This window comes from Pelodiscus sinensis, chromosome 6, assembly GCF_052426305.1.
Source record: "Pelodiscus sinensis isolate ZL-2025 chromosome 6, ASM5242630v1, whole genome shotgun sequence".
Classification (NCBI taxonomy): domain Eukaryota; kingdom Metazoa; phylum Chordata; order Testudines; family Trionychidae; genus Pelodiscus; species Pelodiscus sinensis.
The window spans coordinates 71,548,426-71,562,614 of NC_143057.1; the positions used below are offsets into that span (position 1 = coordinate 71,548,426).

The 14,189-nt window shown below is 44.8% G+C and overlaps 1 protein-coding gene across 7 annotated transcripts in view; it reads right to left on the reverse strand.

Moving 5' to 3' along the window:
• Positions 1–14,189, reverse strand: part of CAST (calpastatin) — a 98,814-nt gene that overhangs the window by 55,022 nt on the left and 29,603 nt on the right. Inside the window, exon 1 of one of the 7 annotated variants that reach the window (XM_006118682.5) lies at positions 8,150–8,313. The exons of 5 other annotated variants lie outside the window; for them this stretch is intronic. The gene's annotated coding sequence lies outside the window, so the exon portion shown is untranslated. Of the gene's footprint in view, positions 1–8,149; positions 8,314–14,189 lie in introns of those variants that run through there. One more of the 7 variants, XM_006118683.5, reaches the window with a different exon arrangement.

Here is a 14,189-nt window from a genome sequence, read left to right on the forward strand (position 1 = left end):
TTCTTCTTATCAGAAAAGATCTTCCCATCTGCTGTGGGGAGGGCAAAAAAAAGATCTGACATCTGCTGTGGGGAGGGCAAAAAAAACCTCACTCCACTGAAGCCAGTCTGGTGGTGTGGGAAAAAAATCCTTCCCAACCCCCCTGAAAAAGAATCAACTAGGATAATGCCCTCAACAGGTCCTAACTCAACCTAATGTTCACCTCCAGTAGGGGAGGGAGGGTGTTGCCTTTGCTTGCTTCTCCCACTTGGAGCTTGCACCTTTATGCATTTCGGATCTCCTATTCCTGAGAGGTAGGTCAGTGCTGCAAAGCTGTCTGCGGCCCATCTCTTTGTTGCAGTCTCTGACCCAGCATCTGCCCCGTTTTAATCATGGTGCAGTTATGTTAAAAATCAGGATTTTAAAATAAAACTAAGTCTACAGAGCTTCAATCAGTGCAATTTACCTCCATCAAAATTCTGACATACCATTTGGATTTCAAAACAGGGATTTTTGGTATATTTACAGTATACAATATTTAGTCAAATACAGAGGTAATAAGGAATCGTAAAATAAGTAGGTATAAAGATACAGTAACTTGGCATAAATATAAAAACCAAGGCCCCAAACGCGGTTTTATATTAAAATAGAGGCACTTTTAACATCCATTTACTTACTCCTTTTTGCATTTTTTTTCCTTCTTAATCCTTCCTTTCTCACTCCTCAGATTGTAAATTACACCACTTTATGCTCCCTTGGATTCAGGGGACCAAACTCAAAACATGATATATAAATGGAGTATTGTGCTTGACCTGATATAAATTTTTATCCCTACAATGTTGGAACAAAGTTATACCAACTAACCTGTAAATTTAGCTTATTGCACTTAAAATTAATTCTGATCTTTCTGCTAAACAATCACAGGAGGTACAAGAAGAGCCTTATTGATCTGTTTGGTGTGATTTTTTTTGGACAGCAATTATATTTCCAGTTAAGATTACCAGCAGGGCTAGAACATTGGGGGGGGTTGGAGGGCGCCACAGAAAGATCTCTGGGCTGCCAAAAGTGCAGATCTTTTTGTGGGGTTCTTCTCTCTTTCCCCCTTCCCCACACCCTCCCCCCCCCCGGTATCCTGGGGCCCTAGGTTGCAGCCACCCAAACCCGTGCATGTTATGTGGCTCAATCTGCTGGGAGCGGGAGAGGAAGTGGCTCCACGCACTTCTACCTTGCCCTTGCCTTCAGGCACCACGCCCCAGGGTTGGAGTTGCAAGCTTCCCAATGTGAACAGCGGAGAGTGGTGCCTGAAGGTGAGCGCAGGGCAATGGGCAAAGTCTATGACACCCAAGGGGAGCTATTCCCAGGTAAGCACCCTGCACGCCAACCCTAAGCCCCAGCTCTGAGGCCGTCCCCACACCTAACTCACACTCAGTCCCTGTACTCCTACCCCCACTCCTGTCCTTAGCCCCCTCCTACACCCCAAACCCTTCATCCCCAGCCCTACCACAAAGTCTGCACTCCCTTACTCCAATGCTCTGCCTTAACCCACAGCCTTCTCCCGTATGCTGAGCCCCGTAGTTTTGGCCCCACCACAGAGCACAGAGGGGCCCCCAAAATTCAATAGCCCTGGGTTCCCAGAAGAGTTAATTTAGCCCTGGTTGCCAGGTGCCCAGTTTTCAACCAGAGCACCTGGTTGAAGAGGAACCCTGGTGCCACTGCTGACTGGCCTGTTTGTCAGAGGCTGGAGAGGGATGGCAGGAGAAAAATCGCTTGATCACTGTCTTCGGTCCACCCTCTCTGGGACACCTGGTGCTGGCCACTGTCGGTAGACAGGCTACTGGGCTAGATGGACCTTTGGTCTGACCCAGAACAGCCGTTCTTATGTTAATGTTTTTAACAACATCAATGTTTTAAAATGCTTCCTGTATCAGTGAATTGTAAGTGGGGAAACACCTAGCAAATCTGGCAAAATTCAGAACTTTCTGTTGATGTTCGCAGAATGTGCAGACACACACTGACTCAGAGGCTGGATTTTTTGCAGAGTGGGGCAGGAGGATGTTACCACTGAGGTAACAGGAACTGCATACATTCTAGGTAACAGAAACCTCTGTTACTAAAGATTAAAAATCAACAAGGCTTCGGAAGCCATTTCTTCCTGCAGAGAACTTGAAAAAAATAGCCAATAAAAAAACACGAAAAGGACGCTACTTGTGTGTCTTCTACAATTAACTGCATTAGCAACAACTATGATTAGATATGGTATCATTTGCAGATTCCTAACATCTTTCATTATTATTAAAACTGCTTCTTTGGAGTCATGCTCAAAAGTCTTGCAAAAATGATATCCTGGAACACAGGACTGCCATACCTGATCGGACCAACTGTTTATCTAATTCAGTAACTTGTCTAAGCAATGGCCAGTTCTAGAAGCTTCTGAGGAATGGGTACAAAAGTCAGCAGTACAAGGTCTCTTTTTCTGTTTGCTTTGTCAATGTTAAGGGTCTTTTTTTAAAACTATTTCAAAATTAACTCTGGCATAATTTAAATAAAATATGAAATGTAAAAGTATTTAATATGTACAATACAGTATATACGTACCTAAATATATTATTTATCTTATGTAAACACAGAAGTCAAATGTGATCAATACAGCTTGCACCTGCATACCCTCTGGTCCGGTAACATCAGTGTTCCCAGAGGTAACCTGTGGCCAAGTTGGGCTGCAGGTAGGAAGGAAGCTTGGCGCACGGCTCAGCTGGGCTGCAGGAGTGGGGGCAGGAGCTCAGAGGAGCAGAGCAGGGGAGGGCCGGCCGCAGGGCAGCCAGAAATGACCTCCCCTGGTCCGGAAAAATCTCTCACCCGGAACCAGTCAGGTCCTGAGAATGCCGGACCAGGGAGGTCCAACCTGTACTCCTGACCAACTAAAAATTATGGACAACAAAAATCATATGGTTATCCTGTAGGCCAGAGGTGGACAATAATTTTTGATGGAGGTGCACTCCAAGATTTTGGAAAGTTATCAAGCGCCGCACTCTTTCATGATATTAATGGAGGAGGTGTGTGGTTTTGGATGGAGGCTGGTTGCAGAAGGGAGCTTGGGGTAAGGGACTGAGGTGCAGGAGAGAATGGGGTCTGGGAGGGAGTTTAGGTGAAGGAGATTGTTGTGACTTAAGGCAGCGGACTGGGTGTAGGAGTTTGGGTTATGACCTAGGTCAAGAAGGGGTTGTGACTAGGGGCAGAGGATTTGGGTGCAGGGTCTCAGAGGGGATATGGGTTCAGTAGTGGGACTCAGGGTATGGCTTACGTGGGGTAGGGAGGCAGGAGTGGGCAGGGGAAGAGAACGACTGGGGTGCCAGAGGCAGGCTCTGACTGGGAGACCTGACTGAGTGACTCCCAGCCAACAGCTCTGCAGGGTTCTCAGGTAGCTTTCCTGCCTGTCCCCCCCACAGGCTGCAGGAGCCATGTGCACTGGAGAATAAGAGCCTCAGGGGAGGGGTACAGGATGCTTCTCACACTACCTGTTCTTCAAACAGGAAGCTCTCATTGGCCAGAAATCAGCCAATGGGATTGTGCAGGGAGCAGGAGCAGTCCTTGAAGCACCACTTCCCCTTCCCAAAACAGTTGCAGCAGCCGCTTTTCTGAGCAGTGTGAGGAGGGGGTCGCAAGGCAAGCAGAGTCTCTGCCTGTGGCTCCCCGCTGCATTTGTGGGCTGGATCCAGTTGCTTGGTGGGGTGGGTCCAGCCCCCAGGCTGTATTTTGCCCAGCCCTGCTGCGGACCTTAACCCAAACCATGTTGCCTGTTTCTCTCCTCCTTGTATTACACCTTGTATTTGTTGGGGATATGTAAGAGTTAAATAAGAAGTCCAGGTAATTGCTACCATGGTGGGTGGGTACAGCATGGGCAGGCATTGTCCCTATTGATTTATAGATATGTTTTCCTCCTTTCCTGGTTGCTTGGGATAAATAAGCAAGTAGCTGTACCAAGGACGGAACTTCTAATGAATACTCTTTGTTTATAACTGTATGCTATCTTCCTTCCCTCCCTATCTGAAACATTCAGGATCACATCTGCTTCCCCCCTGTAAACTGCTGAGCAGAGAGTTTGTGATATGAGAACTGAATGCTTCAGTTCAGCTGGCTTCCCCCAGCATAGGCGCCTGCTCCCCCCTCCCCGCTGTCTCTGATACAGAGGCATCAGTTGGGGGGGGGGGGAATGGTTGACTACTCGCTTACATCCCTAATGTTCACATTATTAAAGTATGATTTAACAAGTGATATATTAGATAAGTGCAATTACATACTAACTCAGATAAAAAGGTGTACTTGTGGTTAATTTGTTGTTCACCCAGACCAGGACTTTGAGAGTGCAAGGCAGAACAAGTATCTGCAAAAAAGGAGCCCTTCTACCCCATCTGCCTCTGGATCATCTGTTGTTTTCTAACAGCACTGTAGACTGTAAGCTCTTTGCAACAGGGAGACTAATTTTTATGCTTGTACATCACCTAACAAAATGTAATCAAACCTGTTTGTGGATTTTAATATTATATGCAAAAGCACCTAAAGAAGAAGAAATAATGACTTGCACTTCCAAAAAGCCGACTTTATTACTAGCAAGAGATACTATCAAAATCACAGATTGGTTCATCTGTTGATGGAGAATAAGATGGAGAATATCAATTCAAGTCGTTTTCTATTGGAAAACATTTTAAAAATAATAACCTCAGTTCTATACAGCCTGTACTTAGTGCTCTGCATGCGCAACACACATTATAAACATTCATTACACTAATCCTCACACCACTTTGCAGTCTGTTATTATCCCCATTTAAACATGGCAAAACTGAGATAGAGCTATGCAGTGACAAGTCATACAGCAAGTCAGCAGCAGAGCTCAGGATCTCCTGACTCCATGTTCATTCCTCCAGAGCATACTACATACCAGACTGCAACACCTTTGGAATCCAATACAACACTGACATTTAAGATCCCTAAATACTTAGAGCCCTATCATGCCAGATACAGCTTTCTTCCTACAGGGGGATTTTATTTTTTAAGGCACTCATGTCTCAAGTCAGGGAGGGTGAAACATGCAGTATTTCCTGCAGAAGTAGCAGTGAGTTGCCTCAAACTCAGCTCTTCATGGATTTGCAAAGGTAAAGGATTGTTTAAACAGAGGAGCTGTGCCTTCACATTTACTAATTGATCCTTCTTAGCAATACATGTCTGCAAAAACACCACCGTCAGAGGGCCCCTTGTGGCTACTCTCCTCTAGCTCAGAAATAGTTTCTTAGTGCAGGCAGGGTATCATGTAACAGGACAGAGTCAATGCTAAGTTACCTGAAAAAAAAAAGCCCCCCCCCCTTCTTTTTTTCCTGAGAAAGGTGAAGTAAGGACATGATGGAAAATGTATTCCCTCAAATTCCATCCCCTTCTGTCTTCCCAGCAACAAAGCCCTCCTGAAAGAGGTTGTATACTTGAAGGTGCTGCCACAAAATTAGCACTCTTGCTTTCTCCGTCCCACTCCCCTCTCTGGGATCTTGTCCCCAATTTTGCTATTTTTGAAAAACTGAATTTGTTTCTGAAGAGATTCTTCAAAGTAAAATTGGTCAAATACTTGGAGTTCATTGTTCAGAAGCTACCGAAGAACTCAAAAGATGGGATGAAATGAAGTTCTAGGTAAGGAGAACTTTCAGAGCAAGATGGTTCATTCTAAGGGCAATCTGCACTGGGACTAGAGATAAATGATTTCAAACTAACATCTAACAAGCAGAATGCAGCTTTTTCACAACTTCTGTGACTAAATGGTGGTGTTTTGTATCCAACTGTCCCCAGGACAATGGATACCACCTTAGACCCACCACAAGTTTGCATATTACTGAAGAAAAGAGAAACCACCTACTTTAGGAGTAAAGAAAACACTTTTTTGCCCAAAAATGATTTAGCTGGAATATTCATGAGTAACACCCAATATTGCTCGATAAAATACATTTCTTTATTTTATTTTATTTATTTGTGCAAAGTCATTTCACCATTCCCCATTTACTACCAGGTAATCTCCAGTCCTGTCTGGTTGGACTAGTGAGCGCATGCACAGCCTTATAGGACTGGTGAGTGGGGGCTCAGGCAGGAGTTGGGCACGTTACCCAGCTTACTGTGTTATTTATGTGTGTCTTTAAAACAGCAAGAGGAAAGAAAAAAAAGCCATTTACACAGAGGAAAACCTAACCACAAGACCATAAACATTGGGAGTAAGGGGGAGGGGGGAGGAGGGTGATATCTGAAGCTATTTTTACAAACTTTTGCAACTTTGGCTAGATTTCAAATTGACAGTATCTTTTCAACATGCAGAGTTTTAGCATAAGCCAATATGACTGAATAGCGAAATTCAACCTGATACAGATGGCTACCACATTCACTTAAGCCACACAGCAGTGCAACAGGCCTTCAGATAGTCCTCTGCACAGGAATTAACTGTATCTTGAATTCTTATTCAATTACTTTTTTAAAATATCAAATATCTATATTATGGGTAGAGAGTATGAAATATTTCAGTTTAGAAAACTGTTGCATTTTATAGAGGAGACAGGCTGAGAAGCCAGTCATTTTTAACACACACACACACACACACACACACACACACACACACACACACACACACACACACACACACACACACACACACACTTCCTCCCTACTCCCAAAATGTGATGATAAAGTAGAGCTCTTATTAAGATCATAACAAAGTTTATTAAATGCACCCACAAGCACCTCTGTGTTGAATAAGCTTGTTTTCACTCTGAGTAGATAAAGGAGAGGTGGCTATAACACAACCATTGACAAATCTCACATGGAGCAGGGGGCTGTTTTCTCAAATTTTCCTTTTTATTTTGTTCCATTATTTCCTAAGTATTTCCTTTTTTGAGTTTTAAGCCAAGAAAGGGAATTGGTGGTAATAAATCAATAGTTTTGTTTACAATTAATATAATGAAAAATACTTTAGAAATGTTAGGTACAGTAAACTTCCGATAATCCGGCACCTTTAGGACCCATGGGGTGCCGGATTATCAGATATGCCGGAGTACCGGAAGGAGATCTATGAGGGGTTTGGGGTGGGGGGTTCGGTGGGGAACTATGCAGCATGGGAGAGGGCGGTGCTGCAGGACCAACCCAGCAGCACTCCAGCTGCTCTGCCCCAGGGCTTCCCCAAGTCCACCGCTGCTGAAACTGACCAGCATCCGACTTGGGGAAGCCAGGGGCAGAGCAGCTCCAATTATCCGGCTGGCCGGAGCACTTCCGGGTTCCAGTTGGTACTGGACTATCAGGAGTGCAGGACCACTGGATGCCGGACAACTGCAGTTTTACTGTATAATCTATACTAAATCTACAAAATAAATCTCATCTGCATTATTATGGAAACAATAATAAACAATTTAATGACTGTATATTTCTGTTTCTTCCACACGTATCAAGCCTGTACTTATTCTGAACACTTGTGAGTTACTATGATATCGAGACCTAAGCATCCTCCAAACAAAAATATTCTTTTGTAGAGGACATTATACCCTGATTATGCAATATTTGGTACATTTGACAACTATATTAAACTTTGCCTTCATGAGTCAAAAATATGGGCTTGTGACACAAGCCAGTTTAAGCTACTAGATGGGTGTAGTTTAGAGGGGGCACTGCCCCTCCCAACTGCAACCCTCAGGCAGGCACAGAATTTCCTTCCCTCCAATGGCCCAATTGGAGCTGCCTCCCTAAATACTGAAGCCAAATAATGCTTATGGTAGTAGGAAGAGAGAAGCTGAACCTAAACCAGCCACAATGTTAAAATCCTCTGCTCTTCCCTACTTTAGAATTTTGTTTAGGTTTCATAAACTGTCCTCAAATCAAATAGTCAGAAATACATATGGAGTACAAACAGCCTTCCTATCCAGAAAAACTGCTCTCCCTATTAGCTCTAAGCACTATGGACAGTTTTAGAAACCAGTCACTATACAATCAGCCAATTTGCAAATGCTCCCTGCCAGATAAAAGGAACATCTCACAAGCCCTTGAGGTAAGCAGCTCACTCAGAGAACTACTAGGAAAAAATAAAGAAGAAACAGTATCATGTCATTAGCCTAAAGCAGAGATAAGAAAGAATAGCAAGTCAGACAATACTACTCACTTCATACAGTTCGTTTATAGTCAAATTTCCAGGTAATTGTCGCACAAGATCCTATGACAGTTCGGCTTGGCAGAAATGTTTTTGTTTCAACAGCTGAACCGTGCTATCATTGGTTTCAGTTTTAATGAAATCCTAGCCAGCCCCTTTTTCACTTGAGGATGACACAGCTAATTCTGACATCACATAGGAGGATCCTCCACCCAGCAGTTTCAGTTGCTCCGCCTCTCTATTAGCTTGTTGTTGGGTGTGGGTTTTTAGTATATAAACAGGCTCTCTCTATATATTTCCCACAACTAAAGTAACTAATCACAGTGAAAAAGAAAATACTGCCGGTGGTAATACAAATGTTTGTGTATTATTGGTTTATCATACACAATGACAGTACGTAAAACTCATCCCTGATTTCTAGATAATTCTATTGAAATCAGCCAAGCTGCATCAGGAGCGATTTGGGCTCACAGTATTTTATACAAATAGGAAATACCATTTCCCTTCTAAAGGCAATACCTGTATTTCTGCACAGCACCATGCCCCACCTACTACAATGGTTTCTACAGCAACAGAGCTGACTGGAGAAATCCAATATAATCCAATTGACCTTATACACTTTAATAAATAACAACTACAGTTATTGTGGACAGCTGAACTGAGGAAGGAGGGACTCCGTAGGTAAGATTGTTAAATTATTCCAGTAGAGAGACTGAAGATGATTAAAGGGGAGGAGGGAAGTAAGCAGTCTTAATCAGCTAAGGATGAAAATGAGAAAGGAAAGAATTGGACGCAATAGGGGAGAAGAAATGGTGAGAAAAATCATAGGACCAGATGTGGGCATATGGGCTAACAATCAGCAGCAAATCAGAGATAGATTTGTTTAATAAATGTACATTATTCTGAAACAAATCATGTCCTGCTTATGCAGAATTCCAAATCTGACTGGCTATTCACATACCTCAGCTACTCAGCAATTATCTCATTAATAACTACACGTGATCACCATATAATATCCCTGTGCTCTGACGGGTTGTGAGCATAAATGTAACTATAATAAATCCATCTGCTGTATACCAATTTAATAGTTTAAAAAGGTATTATCATAGAAATTATCAGATACAAGGACAACAGTAACTTACTTTTTAATTACACATCTGTTTATAAAATCTAATTTTTGAAAGAAAGTGTTTCGTTGTTTGTATATTATTTGAAATAAATAACTTCAATGCTCCTTTTATATCAGCTTCTGGCTAGTATGTCTCATAAATATGGAAACCGCCTCATCTATTCCACCCCCACAGTGGAGATCAGAGAGGGAAGAGGGCTGTAACTGGCTGAGCTTCCCTTTTAGGCATGTATACACCACAATTAGACACTCACAACTGGTCCATCTCAGGTTGCAATGGGAGAGGTCTAAGTTGGATATTAGGAAAAACTATTTCACAAGGAGGGTGGTGAAGCATTGGAATAGGTTACCTAGGACAGGGGTTTTCTTATAGCTTCCCTTGGCTAGAGACCGTGAACAGCAGCCAATGGGAGCGGCAAGACTCCGTGCATATGGCTAAACAAAGCGTCTTGCAGCCCACCTGTGACTTACCTGGGCGAACTGGTGACCCAACTCTGAGAACGCCTGACCTAGGAAGGTGGTGGAATCACCATCCTTAGAGGTTTTTAAGCCAAGCTTGACAAAGCCTTGATGAGAACAATTTAGTTGGGGTTGGTCCTGTTTTGAGCAGGAGGTTAGCCTACATGATCTCCTGAGGGCTCTTCCAACCCTAACATTTTATGACTCGGGACTATTTAATTGCAGTGAAAATGCCCTGGCTCAGGCTGCAGCCCACCTCTGGGACCCTCCCACATCACGGAACCCAGATATCCACAACACAGTTAAATAGCCCCTTAGTCTGAGCTTCATGACCCAAAACTGAGTGGCATAGCCCAGCTCCGGAGGAGGAAGGGGGTTAACTGCAATGTAGACATACCCTCAAAGGCCAGAGGCCCACAGGAGCTGGACAGTACCATACAATTAGGATTACATGGCACACATAAGAATAGTCATAACTGGGTCAGACCAAAGGTCTATCTAGCCCAGTAGCCGACAGTGGCCAGCACCAGGTGCCCCAGAGAGGGTGGACTGAAGACAATGATCAAGCGATTTATTTCCTGCCATCCTTCTCCAGCCTCTGACAAACAGAGGTCAGAGACACCATTTCTATCCCCTGGCTAATAGCCTTTTATGGACCTAACCTCCATGAAATTCTCTAGCTTCTCTTTAAACTCTGTTATAGTCCTAGCCTTCACAGCCTCCTCTGACAAGGAGTTCCACAGGCTGACTACACGCTGTATGAAGAAGAACTTTCTTTTATTAGTTTTAAACCTGTTACCCATTAATTTCATTTGGTGTCCTCTAGTTCTTCTATTATGGGAACTAATAAATAACTTTTCTTTATCTGCCCTCTCCACACCACTCATGATTTTATATCCCTCTATCATATCCCCCCTCAGTCTCCTCCTTTCTAAACTGAAAAGTCTCAGTCACTTTAACCTCTCTTCATATGGGACCCATTCCAAACCCCTAATCATTTTAGTTGCCCTTTTCTGAACCCTTTCCAAGGCCATAATATCTTTTTTGAGGTGAAGAGACCACATCTGTACACAGTATTCAAAATGTGGGAGAACCATAGTTTTATACAGGGGCAGTAAGATACACATGGGATGTGGTTTAATTAGTAGAACCAGTTGAGCATAGATGAGTTCATTCCCCCATAAGGAACAATGTGACAGGGGACCGCCTCTCTCCACTTGGGGAGAGGCGCCCCTCTGTACTCTGAGCGCAGGGAGAAGGACGCATCCGCCTGGCGGCCCCCAGGGACCTTAGGACTTGGTGAAGGTCTGCATCACAGGGAGGAGGCATTTGCCCATGCTGGAGAAGGGGCCCGGGCGCCTCCAATGAGGAGGCGGTCACGGCGGGCTGATATCATCCCCAGGCATCCGCACGCAGGATAGGCAGGGGAAGTGCAGACATCATCCCCAGGGGCCAGCCCAAAAGGAGGGCAGCCAGTTTAAAAAGGGGAGCACGTGCTCAAAGGAAAGGGGGGGAGGGGGAAGGAAGATCCAGGCTGGACTTCAAGGCCGTGCTTCCCCCCAGTGCCGAGACCACGGGGAGAAACCCAAGAGACACTGAGGGCCCTGAGGGCCGGTGCAGCGTCCTCAGGTAGCGACGAATGGCAGCTCTCAAGCGAGGGACCCGGGACTGAGTTGGAACTCTGACAAAACCGGATAACCAAGATAAGGCAAGCGAGAGAGAGAGACTAAAAGGCAAGCCTGTGCATAGCCTGAACCGGACTAGGGGTCCCGGTGGGACCCGCCTTGCTACAAGCAGTAGGAAGCTAGGAAGAGTTAACCTACAGAGGCTACAAGGAATGAGAAAGCTCTAGCAGGAAACCTTGAGTTGTCAGGAAAAAGCTCCAGGTAGGAAAAGCCTAGAAGTACTGACTTGTTGGATATTTAACAACTTTCATTCTGAATTTTGTATATTAATAGAGTCAGCTCCAGGGAAGAGAGTTGCTGAATTAAAAAAGAGTTTATGTTGATAATTTAATCAAGAATTCCCTGAAAAGTGAAGAAACAGATATAGCGTGCCTTCAAACCTAAGTATCAGAGGGGTAGCCGTGTTAGTCTGAATCTGCAAAAGTGACAAGGAGTCCTGTGGCACCTTATAGACTAACTGAAGTGTAGGAGCATAAGCTTTCGTGGGCAAAGACCCACTTCGTCAGATGCATGTTCAACCTAAGGAGATCCCGGGAAGTGTACAATCCATTCCTGGGGCAAAATACCCAAAGATAAGACAAAGACAGTGTTCTTCTCTGTAAGGTATGGAGTTCATATATTGAGCGATTACATTATTGCTGTTTAAACTCTACACAACAGAAGCAGTGAGAGCCTGTTTTGCTCCCAGAAGTCCTGGCCCCTTTTTCCACAACGAAAGGTATCTCTGGTATTTGAAGCCATATTTTATGTTTTTATGCAGGGACAGCTGCACCAAGCAGGAAGGAAGTTTCCCCTACTCTACTATTCCCGCAGCATTGATATTTGTTAAGCCATGTCTATTGTAAATGGAGGATCAACACTGAAGAAGTTGATCCTCCAGCGTTTGATTTAGCAGTTCTAGTAAGGACTTGCTAAACTGAACTCTGAGGGTGTCCCTGTTGACTCCGGAACTCCTAGCAGTCATGAGAAATAAGGGACGTTGACAGGAGCGTTTCTCAAGTCAACCTCCTGCTGTGGGGCGGCTGGAGAAATTAGGCTTATGGTGTGTCAATTTTAGCTACAGTATTTAGGTAGCCAGGGATGTGTATCTTAAGCTGACCTTCTGTGTTAGTATAGGCCTGCCCTTAGTGTTCTCCTTCCCCTGACCAGAACTACCCTGCTGCTAGAATGCTGTGTCCAGTTCTGGTGGCCATAATTCAACGAGAGATGTTGGTACGCTGGAGAAGATTCAAAGAAGAGCCACAGGGAGAAGTACAGGACTGGGAAAACATGCCTTACAGCGATATGCTTAGGACACAAAATCTATTTAGATTACTAAAGAAATGGTAAAGCAATTCCTTGATGTAAGTATCATGGGGAATAAACTTTTAATAATGGGGTGTTCTATCTAGCAGAGAAAGCTATATTAGGATCCAACTGTGGGAAGCTGAGGCTAGACAAATTTAGAATAGAAATAAGGTGTAAATTTTTAACTGAGGGTGATTGCTCTCATGGCTAATAATAGTGGAGTCTCCATCACTGGCAATTTTTAAATCAAGGTTGGATTTCTTTTTTAAAGATATAGTCTAATTCGAACAGCAATTATTTTGAGAAGTTCTGTGCCCTGGGTTAGACAGGAGATAGAAGTAGATGACCACAGTGGTCCCTTCTGGCCTTGAAATACATGAACAAGTGATCCAAGAGAGACCATGAGACCTACATGATTAGTATCATTTTCACTGTTGCCCACAGATCAGGTCTATGTATTAAAATTTTCACAGCCCCACTATTTGCTAAAGAATTTATTCCTTGCTGCAGAAGTGTGCTCCACAATATAGGTATTCTTTATTTGTATTTATTTTAAATGTGTCTAGCCCTTGCAAAGAAAGCCTTTTGAGATCTGAGGCCGTGATATTCTATATACAGGCAGTCCCCGGGTTACGTACAAGATAGGGACTGTAGGTTTGTTCTTAAGTTGAATCTGTATGTAAGTCGGAACTGGCGTCCAGATTCAGCCGCTGCTGAAACTGACCAGCGGCTGACTACAGGAAGCCCGAGGCAGAGTTGCTCTGCCCCGGGCTTCCTGGAATCAGCCGCTGATCAGTTTCAACAGGCTGAATCTGGACGCCAGTTCCGACTTACATACAGATTCAACTTAAGAACCCCAGGCGTCCCCAAGTCAGCTGCTGCTGAAACTGATCAGCGGCTGATTCCAGGAAGCCCGGGGCAGAGAAACTCTGCCTCGGGCTACCTGTAGTCAGCCACTGGTCAGTTTCAGCAGCGGCTGAATCTGGACACCAGTTCCGACTTACATACAGATTCAACTTAAGAACAAACCTACAGTCCCTATCTTGTATGTAACCCAGGGACTGCCTGTATATTGAATATCACTGCCTCAGATCTCAAAAGGCTTTCTTTGCAAGAGCGCTGACTTGGGGATGCCTGGGGCAGAGCAGCTGGGGTGCTCTGCCCCAGGCGTCCTGATTCAGCTGCTGCTGAAACTGACCAGCAGCAGCTGAATCAGGATGCCTGGGGCAGAACAGCTGGGGTGCTACCGGGTTGGTCCAGTAGCGCCCAGAGGCGCTGCGGGACCAACCGGCAGCGCCCCAGCTGCTCTACCACAGGCGTCCGGAGAAAAGCCTGGTCTGGGGCGGGGGGGGCGCACTAGCTGCGCCCTCTCCCCCCAGCAGACCAGGGAGACACAGGCGGCGGACCGAGACGCACCGCGGTCCCGCCGCCCGGGTCCTCCGCGGCTTTGCTCCGCATCTCCCTGGTCTGCTGGAGACCAGCAGACCAGGGA